We start from the raw sequence: 14342 nt of genomic DNA, 5'->3' as shown, positions 1-14342 counted from the left end.
GTACATCTAGAGGGTTACGATGGTCTAGGTCCGTCAAACTTAAAATCGAGAAACATTTTCTGAAAGTAGAGGTTTCAAGCTTCAATTTAAAAGAAAGATCATCGTCCTACGATGATTTTCTGCGGAATGATCGTCGATCGAATTTGGCCAATATTTATCGAACGATTGTCCAGGCTGTAAATTTGTTGGAGCTGCGTTTAAACAAATTTGACGATGTTTAAATAACTTTCAAAGGTGATATAAAAATTTCGAACAACGCGTCGGAGTGGCCGGGTTAGTTTACAGCTTTGGTTTTTCGTGATCGCTGCCGCGGCGCCGTCCGTGTAGCCGATAGAAAACGGGCGGGCCGGGACGGGCCGGGAACGGGCCCGATAACACCGCGGGAGTCCGCGATAGATTCTTCTTTACTGCGAACGACACCGTAATCTGGGAATCTCGGCGATAAATCCCGGCCTATTCCGGGATCAAACGGAGCCCCGGACACCGGGCCGAGTTATTGGCAATTTTCTCGTTATTTATGCGCGGGGCTGTATCGTGTACCGATTACAGCCGCGCCACGCCGCGCCGGCTCTTTATCAGCCGCGCTTCTCGGCGACGGTTCCGCGACAATTCTGCGGCGCGGTGTTCCGAACGGGCCGGCGACGCGCCGCGCGATTCGTTATTTTCGGGTTCCCGGCGTTATCCCGACGACCCCATTCTGGCCGGTGCCGCGCGCATTTTCGACAAGGTGAATGCACGTGCCCGGTGATTAATCGGCGCCCGTTGCATCGTTGGCCATTATCCAATGCCCGACGCTGGCGCCGCTCGTAAATTAATCGCACTGGCGACCGAAAATAATCCGATTTTCCGATGCAGGAATCGTTACGTCGCCGGCATTCGTTAAAAAATAACGATGAAATTCTTGACGAATGATTTGGTAAATAACTGCGATGCTGGGAAATTTTGAGACGCGACGACGCAGCGATGTTATCAAGGTGATGTCATTTCGAACAATTTTGCCCTTTACAAGAAGTTTCGCGGGTCTTTGGTTTCCGAGGTATTCGCGGAAGACTGTAGAACTAAACTGGATCTAACCTGGACCTAACATAGACCTAATCTAGACCTAATAACATAGACCTAATCTAAACCCAACCTAGACCTAATCTAGATCTAATGTAAACCTAAACCTAACGTAGACCTAACATAGACCTAACCTAAACCTAACCTAGACTGAACCTAGATCTAATAACATAGAGCTAACATAGACCTAACCTAAATCTAACCTACAGAGCTAACGTAGACATAACCTAGATCTATCTTAGACCTAACCTATAGCTAACATGGACCTCAATTAAAACTATCTTAGACCTAACCTATAGCTAATATAGACATAACTTAGACCTAACACCTAGACCTAACCCAGATCTAACTTAGATCTAAACCAAACCTATAGCTAACATAGACCTAACCTAGATCTATCTTAGACCTAACATAGACCTAACATAGACCTACCCTAAATCTTATTCCCCGATGTAAGTTCGATCTTCCGACTGGGAAAAATTTCGGCGGAAAAGTGGCCCATAGCCACGCGCGCGGCCTGTTATTTCGAATTCTCTCGATGAATAAATTTGCCTGTCGCGTCGCGTAGAGCCGCGAGAGACGGGAGAACGGTCGCGCGCGACGGTTCTCGTGTTCGCGCAGGTAAGCATGCGAACACGTAGGTGCGCGGCGGGGCCGGCTGGTTGGCGCCATTCGGTCCTCCTTGTATCGGCGGGACGCGTAATAAACGTAATACCGTCGAGGCCGATACGGCTCGTGCATTACGCCCCGTTACGAGTCGAACCCGAGGGATTATATCTTCCTCGGCCGGTTAATCGGCGTATCAGAATCCGATCCCACGACGTGGGGAGGCCTGTCCGCCGATTTACAACGACTCCGTGGCTATTCGTTCCTGTTTCTACTTCGGCGGAGTCGCCTCTCTCTCTCTCTCTCTCTCCCTTTCTCTCTCTCTCCCTTTCTCTCTTTCTAATGAACGACGGCCGGGTTGCGGACATTACGAGAAATCATACCGGCGGACCTTTCGCAATTTCTCCGGCCTCTTCTGAGAACGCCGGACGCTTTACGGCGCGAGACCTCCGCGGAATTTGCGGATCCCCCGGGATCCTCTTTTCACGAAAGATTACCCTATTCGGTCGCCCGTGGTGTCCACTGGCGCCCCTTTAACAGAGATTCTCGGTACTCGATTTTCAAACGAATCGATTTTTTCGATTCGTTCCGAAGCGATCCTTTCTTTTGCTGGCAATCGATTTTCGGGGCAATTGAAGCCATAATAACGATTCCCCGCAAACACGAATCGCATTTTCACGGTGTTCAGAGCAACCGGTGCTATCTTGGGCAACAAAAGTCCCAGCCGTAAAGTTCCAGCAGGATATTATTCAAGCTGCGGCAATTACAGGGCATTATAAAGCCGGCGTCGCAACGAGCCAGCGAGCAGGAAGGCCCTTCGAACGAGCGAACCAGAAATTCCGGTGATCGCCAGCATTTCACATGATAAATGCCTAGATAGTACAATCACCGGGTTGCTAACGAGATGGGTTTCGCATGCTAGAGACGGCAATTAAGGCTAGCCGACGGACACGCGGACTTTGTAGACTGCGTTGTTAGATCGGAGATTAAAAAATCATTAGAAAGTTTCAACTTTGGTCATTCTTGTGTTACCTACTTGAAAGTGGTACCAGTGGATTGCTGAGACTTTTCCGAGTCAAATGAGTACAAACACGGCGGCAATCGGACTACGAACAAGCGGTTGCTATATACTGAGTGAACGAAATAAATTGATCGTTTCGAAAATTTGAATTCTTCTTGATAATAGGAAAAATTTTTTAAAGATGTCAGAGATTATTATAAAATAGTTCATAGGTGTCAAGATTTGTCTGATCGACTGTAATACAGTGACCTCCCGGTGACCTTGAATTAAGAGAATTTAGGTATCGATAATCTTGAAATCGCGATCGACATACTTTCACGTTGGAATCCAGATCTTTCCGACGACCTGTGACACTTTCACATTATCAAAAACGAGAAAGACATTGAAAACGATCAATTTATTTCGTTCACCCTGTAGATTACTCATTAATCGATCCTGCAACAACTTAAACTAATCCGATTACTATCGTGTTTGGGCTCGTTTTAATTGGAAAAACCTCGGCTATCCATTGACATTGGAATTGCAAAGGCAAGGTGATAATTATTGAAAATCAACCTTTGATTATTTTAATTTCCAGGCCTTTAAATATGGAATTCTATATGAATATAAAATTTTCGCTGGATATCGTGTACTCCGTGTCACGACTAATAAAACCTAATGGACTGGAAATTTATGCGTGCCACATGAGCGACCCTCGATAATTGCCTTTTTCAGAATCGATTCTGTCACCTCGTCGACAGCGATCGGTAATGGAGCACCGACGACATTAGCATAGCATTTACATACTTTGTGAAACATCTTCTCGGATCTTGCACTTCGCATCGAAAAATTAGGAAAAGGTCTATGAGGAAAATCTTGAGCAAAGTATACACTTCTCGAAAGAGTATTCAAGTATCTCCAAATATTGAATTACATAACCCAAACGTAACTCAGATCTGACCATGACCTATACATATGCATTTATGGTACTTAGGTATTTTTAAATATTTAAACATGTGCATTGATGAACATCGATGACGTAATAAGATAAAATACGATAAATATTCGTTGTTTTAATCGTTTCCATAGTCTGCAAACAATCAATAAAATTGATGTCTCAATATTTTTATGAAAAAGTTTTTATGAAAATTGGTATTTGCAAGAACAAATGAAAATTGTACTATAATACTGTACGAAACAGAAATGAAAAAAGAAGAAACAATTTTCTAATTGACAAATTGAATTTGTACTTGATTCTGGATTTTATGAAACAAATAAATTAAATAAAAAACAGCTAAAATAAATAGAAAACAGATAAAATATATAAAAAACAAATGAAATAAATAAGAAACAAATAAAATAAATAAAAAATAAATAAATTAAATAAAAATCAAATAAAATAAATAAAAAACAAATAAAATAAGTAAAAAACAAATAAAATAAATAAAACGCAATTGAAATAAATAAAAAAGAAATAAAAGAAATAAAAAAAACAATTGAAATAAATAAAAAACAAATAAAATAAATAACCAACTAAAATAAATAAAAATCGTCCAAAAACTTTTTACAATTGTACGAAAATAAATTGCTTGTCCTAACAATTTAACTAATTCTAAAATATTGGATATTATTAAATATCTCTCTCCCTCTCTCCCTTTAGAAAATTTTTTATTCAAGGCACTGGTTTCTCGAGTTCGTTCCAATCGGTTCACTTTTGCCCTAATCGTCCTAGACGAGCCTGCGTTGCGGCAATCGGCGAAGGTGGACGATGAACGGCATCGGCGGCCGCCAATAGATCGAACCCCCGACTAATTAGCGGCATGAATTATTCATAACGCGGTCCGCGCAACGATGATAGAATGTAACCAGGCGAGAAAGAGAGAGAGAGAGAGAGAGAGAGAGAGAGAAAGTGCTCGGTTCGCATGGTCCTAGGGGACCGCTTCATTTCCCGCGGACACACGGGTGGCAAACATTATGGGTGTTCCACCGTGAAATTAACATAATGAAACGGCCGTAAACGTCTTCATCTCTTGTTATGTTTCCTGTTCGGCCGAGCCTAATGCCAGGCGGTTTTCGCGTTTCGCGCGGACAGCCCGTAAACGACGAACGCGCTCGACGAACACTGCCCTGTCCTCCAGACCACCGTGCGCTGCCTCAAAAAAGTAGCCACACTATCTTCCTCCCCCCCCCCCCACTCTTTAGTCACGGTTACCCATCGGTCCATTACGTTCTTTGTTCGGCGAGAGCCTTGCTAGATTTTATAGGAATGGTAATTGTAATTGTTTTTTAATGGAAATTATAGTTGTATGATTTGAATGATTTATATGATTTTTAATTGAAATTATATTTGCAAATGCTTGTTAATTGAAAGTAGAATTTTAGTTGATTTGCGATAGAAATTATAGTTATGATTGATCGTTAAAGAAAATTATATTTATAATTGATTGTTAAAAGAAATTATAATTATAATTGATTGCTAAAAGAAATTATGATTATAATTGATTGCTAAAAGAAGTTATAATTATAATTGATTGCTAAAAGAAATTATAATTATAATTTATTGCTCAAAGAAATTATAATTATAATTGATTGCTAAAAGAAATTATAATTATAATTTATTGCTCAAAGAAATTATAATTATAATTGATTTGTTAAAAGAAATTATAATTATAATTGATTATTAAAAGAAATTATAATTATAATTGATTTTTAAATAGGAGTTCAACAGAAATTGCAAATACAATGAATCATTAATAATTGATATTTACCAGAAATTAAAATTGTATATAACTTTTAACATATAATTTTTAATACAAATTATAATTAAAATTGATTTTTAAATAAAATTAAACTACAATTACACTTGATTCTTGAAAGAAAGTATAATTATAATTGATTTTTAAATAGAAGTTTAACAGAAATTTCAATTAAAATTAATTTTTAATAATTGATATTTACCGAAAATTATAATTGAATATAATTCATTAATAGACGATCCTTTTTCTAAAAATTATAATCATAAACAATTTGTAATCATATAATTTTTAATATCAATTAGAATTACCATCGATTTTTAATTAGAAATTTAATAGAATCTAGAATTATACTTGATTTTAAAAAGCAATTGTAATAATAATTGATTCTTGAATGAAGTTTAACAGCAATTACAATTACAATTAATTTTTAATAATTGATTTTCAGCAGAAACAATAATCGTAAATGGTTTTCAACAGAAGACTTGTAATAGAAATTACAATACTGAATGATTTCTAACAGAAAATATAGACCTAGTTATTATGAATTATTTTGTCACCGTCATCGAGTGCACGCATTTTAGCAAAGATTTCCGAGCATGTTCGCGCCCTTTATTTGCGAAGGGGTCCGATACGGAACCGATCGCTGTATTTACCATTAATATCGTCGCCGCGCACCGTTGTGTACCGACGGCTAACCCAAGTTCACGTATCTCGGTGAACAGGTACACACGCGGAATGATAAAATTCGTGTCTCTCCGTGGCCGATCGGCGGCACACAGAAGTTTCGCCGTGGCCTGATCGCGCGCGCGCGGGAGTCGTTCAGCAAAGTTTATTTTGGCCGTGCAGCCGAGCCTCTGATGTCATCGTCTTGATTGTTAGTTCAATAAAGCGTCAAATCTAATCTCGTGCCGAACGGGGCGAATTAAAGTCCGACACATCTGCAGAAGTGCAGTATCTCTCCTGCTCCGAATTCCGTCGATCAGCCCTCCCGATGCATTATTCGCAGCGACACTCGTTTGAAATTGAAATGATCCGTTGTTCACATTTTACCGGCAGTGTCGTGCTCGAAACGCGACAAGACGAAAGGAAGGAAGGAGGCATACTTTAATGAAAGCGTAAAGAATAATGAAAACGGAAGCTCGAAATTTTCTAATTTCTGCTTTATCGTTTTAAAAGTATTAATGTGGATTGCTCAGACTTTTCTCATTAGAATGAGTCCAAACACGACGGTAATCGGACCACGAAGAGCTGATTACTACATACTGGGTGAACGAAATAAATCGATCGTTTTGAACATTTTACTCATTCTTGATTACGATGCTTTTCTGCACAGGAGTATATATATTTTTATCATTTAGCAGCTAATGATACTTTCACATTATTGAGAACAAGAAATACATTCAAATGGATCAAGTTATTACGTACATCCTGTAGATCACTCGTTAATTAAACCTAGAATAGCTTAAACCAGTCCAATTTCCATCGTGTTTGTACTCATTTTAATCAGAAAACTGCCAGCTATCCATTGACACTGGAATTACAAAGATAAGGTAACAATTGGTAAGAATGAAATATTGATTATGGTCGCGAGAATTGTCAAATCTTTCGAATTCGAATGCACGGTATCGCGGGTCGCGAATACGGCCGACGGACGATGCTGGGTACGGTGATCGACGGGAGCTTTTAATGAACGTCAAACTCATTTATTTTCCGTTCTAGTACGGCAGATTTATTATCGCGTGCGTCGCGCGCAGCTGGTTTCTTGATCCCGTGCGAATTATTGGAACGAGCGTATTTACGTAGCGAGAGGAAGTATTTGTTGGCCGATAAATACTACGGCGGTACAATGCGTCAATAAAGTCGCTTTTATGCCAGGGGGACAGTGTTGCGTGCAACAAGAAATAATGAAATCGTAATAAAATTACTTTATGCGAGCCGAACGAGCCACTTGGGGCAAATGTGTAATTACACCGGTGCGCGTTAAAACTGCTAGACCGTGGAGCAAGCGCGAATCAAGCCGAGCCGGCAACTTACTCCGAACAGATCTAAGCCGCTATATACTATGGAGAATTTTCTGCGAATTACGAGGAGCTGCGAAGCATGCTCCATTGTGCTGCCCGGGCTATTTACATTTTCCAAGAAAAGTAGATTGAACGGTCGGATGACCGTGAATTATCTAATATAGTAGCGAGGAATGAAATTGATGAAAAGACTATTCTGATACACGGTGTGACAATTAGATTGCAGATCTCGTGTGTTTACGACGAAAATGAACAGCTCTCGCTTGGAACGGTGAAACACTGCGAAGTCGTTAGACCAATGCAAATCGCACTGTTTTCGGTTATATTAAAATTATTAAGTAACGAAGAATGCATTTAATTGGTTTAAATTATTGCATACAACTCCACGGATAAATCGTTTCTCAATTGCAACAAATTGAATACAAGTTAAATTGAAAGTGCAAAATTGAAATTGAAGAATTGAAATTGAAGAATTTAAATCGAAGAATTGAAATTGAAAAATTGAAATCGAAGAATTGAAATTGAAGAATTGAAATTGAGAAATTGGAATTGAAAAATTGAAATTGAGAATTCGCAGATGCCAATAAAATTCGGAGAAATTGATCGTTGAACACCACTGATTACACTGTTCCATTATTTCATCGGTAATTCGTCAACGACGATCCAATTCGCGCATGAATCCGCGGTCCGATTGTCGCTCGCATAAAAATATATTTCCGCGCTGGACGATTCGACTTTTGTCCAGGAGAATCGGCAGTCCGAACCGCGGCGGGCTACCAGCGGCGCGCCGCGACCGCGGCGTAACGCGAAAAGCTATCGGGCCGGTCCTTAGAATTGTACCTTTCTCCGTGACCCCTGGCAGATCCTTCTTCTTCCGCTTTCCTCGCACGGTTTAACTTGCACTCCGCCTTTCTCCCCGTTATTCCGTTTGACCTCAAAGCCGGCGGCGCGGGCAGCGGCTTTGCCGGCGCGTGATCCGCGCGGACGTCCCGAGCGTGTTCCAGCGATTTACGGTTGTACGGGCCGGGCCGGGCCGGGCCGGGGCGCGCAGATTCGACGGGAAAAGAACGCGGAGGAAGAGAAGGAAGAGGAGGAATAAAAGGGCGGCAGACCGCGGGTCCGGTGCACCGGTCGGAAAAAAATTGGTCCTCTCGACGCGCGGGGACCCACCGTGTCTTTACTACGGGCCGGACTCGGATTTTCACGTGCGTCCAGGATCGGCACACGCGCTCACGCACCTACCCACGAACCTTTCGCGCGCGAGCTTCGAAAAGCAATGCAAGCGCGAACCGACACCGACACGGGAGCCTCTCCTTCCTTCCTACGTTCCTTACGTCGTCGATCTCGCCGCTGGCGCGGTCCCGCTCCGGCCGCCGCTCGGCCCGCTCGGCCCGCTCCGGCCCGCTCCGGCCACCGCTCGCTCCGCCGAGCTCAATCATCCCGGCGCTCTCCGTCCCGCTTCCCGTTTCTGACTTTTACCTTTCTCTCTCTCTCTCTCTCTCCCACTCTCTCTCTCGGAGTCGCGACGCCCCAGCTCCCACTCCCCCTCTCACGAGAACTCCCAGGATCGCTCTCTCTCTCTCGCTTTGAGTCGCGGCGCTCTCTCTCCGAGTGGCTCGCTCTCTCCCTCTCTTCTGCTCTCACGCGTGGCCGCTCTTCTCCTTTCTCAGGCTTACGCTCTTTCTCGCTTCTTCTTTCGGGCTCCATCGCTCTCTTTCTCTTTCGAGCTCTCTCTCTCTCTCTCTCTCTCTCTCTCTCTCTCTGTTTCTCGCTCGAGCGCAATCTCTCTCTCATTCTCTTTCTCTGAAGCTTAACCTCTCGAGCTCGCTTTCTCACTCTCTCTCTCTCTCTCACTTGCTATCTTATTCTCTTAAGCTTAAGCTTGCTGCTTTCGTTTTCTCTCTCTTTCTCTCTTAATCTCTCGTTCTTTCAAGCTGGACCACTCTCTCGCGCGCTTTCTCTCTTTCTCTCTCTCTCTCTCTCTCTCTTACTCTCTCGTTCTCTCAAGCTTAAGCTCCCTCTCTTTTTCTCTCGAGCTTGTTGTCACTCTCTCTCCCTTATTCTCTCGTTCTCTCAAGCTTAACCTCTCTCTCTTCCTCTCTCGAGCTCGCTTGCTCTCCCTCTCTCTCTCTCTTGCTCTCATCTTCTCTCGAGCATAACCTCACTCTTTCAATCTCTCCTTCTCTTACTTTCTCCATCTCGCAAGCTTAATCTCTCCCTTTCTTTCTTGAGCTCGTCCTCTCTCTCTCTCTCTCTCTCTCTCTCTCTTTTGCCTTCATCTTCTCCCAAGCTTAGTCTCTCTCTTTCTCTCCCGAGTTCAGCGTCTCTTCTTCTCTTTTAGACAGAAGCTGAGTGCCTTGCTCTCTCCTGTTCGTCGACTAGGAGTTCGAGGCTGAGAGAGAATGGAGAAAGGTCGAGAGAGACAGGGAGAGACTGTGTGGAGAAATTGAGAGAGAATGAGAGAGAAAGAGAGAGAGAGTGAGAGGGAGGGAGAGATTGAGACTGAAAGAAAATGAGGAAGAAACGAGAGAACCTGAGATTGAAGAAGAAGGAGAGACATTGAGAGAGGATGAGAGAGAGAAAGAAAGAGAGAGATGGATTGAGGGAAAATGAAAGAGATCAAAAGTTAATGAGGAAAATTGAGATTGAAAGAGAATGAGATGGATTAAGAGATATTAAAACTGAGAGAGAGATTTTGATTAATTGAGACTGAGAGAAGATAAGAGAATGAGAGATTGTTAGAGTGATTGAGATTATGAGCATGAGAGAGACTGGGAGAGACTGAGAGGGAGAGAGAGAAATTTAAAGAGAAATTGACATTTAGAGAATGAGAGAGAGAGACGAAAAAAGAGACTTAGAGAATGAGAGAGAGATTCAGACTGGGAGAGAATAAAAGTGATTGAGATTGAGAATCAGAGAGATTGAGACTGGAAGAAACTGAGAGAGAGAGAGAGAGAGAGAGAGAGAGAGAAAGAGTGTTTGTGTGTAAAAGAGGGAGATAAAGAGATTGAGATTGGAAAAGAATGAAAGAGAGATTGAGACTGGTACAGAATGAGAGAGAGAGAGAGCGAGACTCAAAAAATTGAGAGAAAGAGAGATTTAGAAAATGAGAGAGAGAGAGAGAGAGAGAGCGATTTAGAGAATGAGAAAAAGATAGAAAGCGAGGGACTCAGAGAATGAGGAAGAAAGAGATTTAGAGAATGAGGAAGAGATAGAAAGCGAGAGATTCAGAAAATGAGAGAGAAAGAGATTTAGAAAATAAGAAAGAGATAGAGAGAGAGACTCAGAGAATGAGAGAAAGAGAGATTTAGAGAATGAGAAAGAGATAGAAAGAGAGACTCGGAGAATGTGAGAAAGAGAGAGAGAGATTTAAAGAATGAGAAAGAGGTAGAAAGAGAGATACTCAGAGAATGTGTGAGAGAGAGATTTCGAGAATGAGAAAGAGATAGAGTGAAATACTCAGAGAATGTGTGAGAGAGAATGAGAAAGAGAGAGGAAGAGGAGAGAGAACGGAAGAGACTCAGAGAATGAATGAGAGACAGGGAGAGATTTAGAAAATAAGAAAGAGAGAGGGAGAGAGAAAGGGAGAGACTCGGAGAATGAGAGAGAGAGAGAGAAAGGGAGAGACTCAGAGAATGAGAGAGAGAGAGAAAAGGAGAGACTCAGAGAATGAGAGAGAGAGAGAGAGAGATTTAGAAAATGAGAAAGAGAGAGAGATCGAGGCTGAACGAGAATGAGAAAGAATAATACCCAGAGAATGATGTAAAATTACATAGTGAGAGATCGGATCTAAGAGAAAGTGAGAGAAAGAAAGAAAGAGAGAAAGAGAGAAAGAGAGAAAAAGAGTAAAGGAGAAAGAGAGAAAGAGAGATTGAGGCTGAGATGTGCAATGAGAGAATCGCAGAGCTTGAGAGAAGTCGACAGAACGAGATAGATCGTGAGAGCAAGAGCGAGAGAGGGCGCGAGCGCAAGAGAGAGAGGGAGAGGGATTGTGAGAAGGACAGATGTTGAGGGGACCCCTACCACCAAACAGTCTCTCTCTGCTCCTCTCTTGTTCCGTCCACCGTTCCCCGACGACAGTCCCTGTCCCGCGTTTTCATTATCGGTCGCTCCCCGTCGTCCTCCTCGCCAGCCTTTGATCCTCTGCTTCCTCCCACCATGAACCCCCCTCCCTACTATCAAACCACCATGTCTCCCCCCCTCTCTCTCTCTCGCTCACTCTCTTCGATCTGTATACCTTGCTCGGCACTTTCCACCTCTCCCATCCCGGCCACCCACAGTTCTCCGTCTCTCTCTCTTCCTCTATCGTTCGCTACCACGGTCGAAATCTATTTCCTCTTCCCCCTTCCTCCTCGCCCACGAAGGTCCGCCAAGGCCCTCACGGCCGAAAAACAAGCTCGCGGGGGGGCCGCCACTCGTCACCGCTTTGATCCACGATTACTATCATTTAATGCGGACCCCATGGTTTTCGGGTATCTTGTTGGAACGCGGGACCGAACGGAGCGGCAAGAGGTACAATATCGGATGTTGGCCTTTTTCTGATGTATCTTGCACGTATTTCACCTGGAAGAGATTCACGTTTCATTGATACGGTGGGTTTCTTGGCGAAGTTCTTGGCGAGTTCGTGGACCATTAGAGACTGTTGGTGCAGTGGGAAGGGTACTTCTTGCTGGGCCTGATAGGGGACTTCGTTTGCAATGTGTAATTGATACTGATAGAGGACTTGAAGGTATCTTAGCAGTCCCTTCTACGAGACTTGTCAGCATTTAGCAGGATTTAGTGAAGGACTTGTCAATATTTAGCTGGGTCTAAAAGAGGATTCATCAATATTTAGCCGGCTCTATTAGAGGATTCATCAATATTCAGCTGGCTCTAGTAGATAATTCATCAATATTTATCTAGGTCTAGGAGTGTATTCATCAATAATTAGCAGGATTTAGAAGAAGATTCATCAATATTTAGCAGTGTCTAGTGGATAATTCATCAATATTTAGCAGGCTCTAGTAGTGCATTCATCAATATTTAGCAGGCTCTAGTAGAAGATTCATCAATATTTATCTAGGCCCAGAAGAGTATTCATCAATATTTAGCAGGCTCTAGTAGATAATTCATCAATATTTAGCAGGGTCAAGTGAAAGATTCATCAGTATTTTATCAAACCCTGCTGGATTCAAGGTTCACAAGTACCATAAAAGCAAACCCTTCTACAGGACTCATTACATTCAGAAGACCCTAGAAAACATCTTTAAAGGACTTATCAATACTCCAGCAGATCCTACTAGTTATGACTGACCATCAGTACCTAGCAGACCCTACTAAAAGTCTCGTTAGTATTTCTTAGCAAACCCTGCAGAGATGCCTCGTCCACCATCTAGCGGACTTTGACTTAGGAGATACCGTAAGTACGGTTGACGACGGCTTATATACAAATGGATGACGGATCGGGTAGCAGCGGGAGAGATAGCCATCTGGCGGAGAGCGTCAGAGATAGCCACCGCAATTTTAATGCGTTGACGATCGGCTTCCTGCGATGGGGCCGTGTCTGGCGTCAGTACTTTCTCTGTGCAGTACTACAACATCATCTGTCATACTATCTGTGCCATGATCAATAACGTCCACGCCAATTTATTTCTATTTATATTAATTTATTTATTTCATACCGATATCAGTTCACGTTATTTCATTATTCACACTTAATAATTTAATTTTTTTTTATTTTATTTATTCACACTTTCATTATTCACACTATACTTATGTATATAATTATAATATATGTATAATATAATATTTAGATATTTAGGTATTTACATATTTACATATTTAGATATTTACATATATACATATTTATATATTTACATAGTTACGTATTTATATATTTATACATTTATACATTTACATATTTATGTATTTATACATTTATATATTTATATATTCACACCTTTATATATTTATACATTTATACATTTATATATTCAAATATTTATTTTCGTTATTTAAAGACTTGCGTCCACATTGCTTTCGCTTTAACTTAATTATAGTTCCGTGAGTATTTACGCGGGTCAAAATTTACCAACGTTCCGATTTTCTTCGCTGGTCGGTGCACGTACACGGATCACTCAGATCGACGGAATCCCAGGAATTCCGGAGGCCGTAGCAGCTCGAACGTTGCTGACATAGCGAGAAACCTATCCGTTTAAAGTTGCGCCCGGCGAACACGTAAATTTTAGCATACGTGGATCTCGTTAGGCATTCCAACGTCTAAAACGTTCCACGCCGATATAGAGTTTCACAGGAACGACGTTATTACGACGGTACACTCATCGGCAGATAAGCCGTTGGGAAAATTCGATATATCACGAACGCGAGGTTATGGCTTCTGGGGAATTTCTACGGAGCCCGGAACCACGTGGACCGAACGCGGAGCTAACCGCAGACATTGGGCGAGAAACTAATCGTGCACGGCGAACGTGAAAGCAAACACAATCGTAGCAGAACGTTGGAAATATTATTTAGAGTTTTTTCAAATCGTTCTCGCCGAATGTCAACAAACTTTTTTCCCCGGAATCGAATATATCGAATATTTCTCGAAACGGTCGTCGACGCTTCCAACCTCGAAAATTTCACGGATGCACGGTTTCTCCGTCGCCCGGTCGGTGATTATTGATTTCTGGTTTTCTATCGCGGCGACGGAAAAGTTGCCGACCGGTTGCGATTAAGGGTAGCCTGACGCCTAGAATTCGCTGATGAGGTGAATATATATTTTTATGCCAATGAAAACACGTTTGCGCCACGACAAATACTGCGACTCGTTAGAAAGTCCTTCTGGCACAGTGTCGCTCAAATCACCCTTCGGCCGGATACCCTAAACTAAAAAAATATAACCTTGCTCGAGAGAAACAG

The 14342-nt window shown here is 42.2% G+C and overlaps 2 protein-coding genes across 7 annotated transcripts in view; one reads left to right on the top strand and one right to left on the bottom strand.

Moving 5' to 3' along the window:
• Positions 1 to 8808, bottom strand: part of Timp (Tissue inhibitor of metalloproteases) — a 62628-nt gene extending 53820 nt beyond the window's left edge. The window contains exon 1 of one of the 2 annotated variants that reach the window (XM_033479339.2): positions 8283 to 8808. The gene's annotated coding sequence lies outside the window, so the exon portion shown is untranslated. The remainder of the gene's footprint in view (positions 1 to 8282) is intronic. The other variant, XM_033479340.2, reaches the window with a different exon arrangement.
• The window catches only part of Syn (synapsin), a 103667-nt gene that overhangs the window by 68578 nt on the left and 20747 nt on the right, over positions 1 to 14342 (top strand). The window lies entirely within an intron of this gene.

This window comes from Megalopta genalis, chromosome 14 (assembly GCF_051020955.1).
Source record: "Megalopta genalis isolate 19385.01 chromosome 14, iyMegGena1_principal, whole genome shotgun sequence".
Taxonomy (NCBI): Eukaryota; Metazoa; Arthropoda; class Insecta; order Hymenoptera; family Halictidae; genus Megalopta; species Megalopta genalis.
Note: the sequence above shows the minus strand (reverse complement) of the source record. Positions and strands in the feature narration are given on the sequence as shown.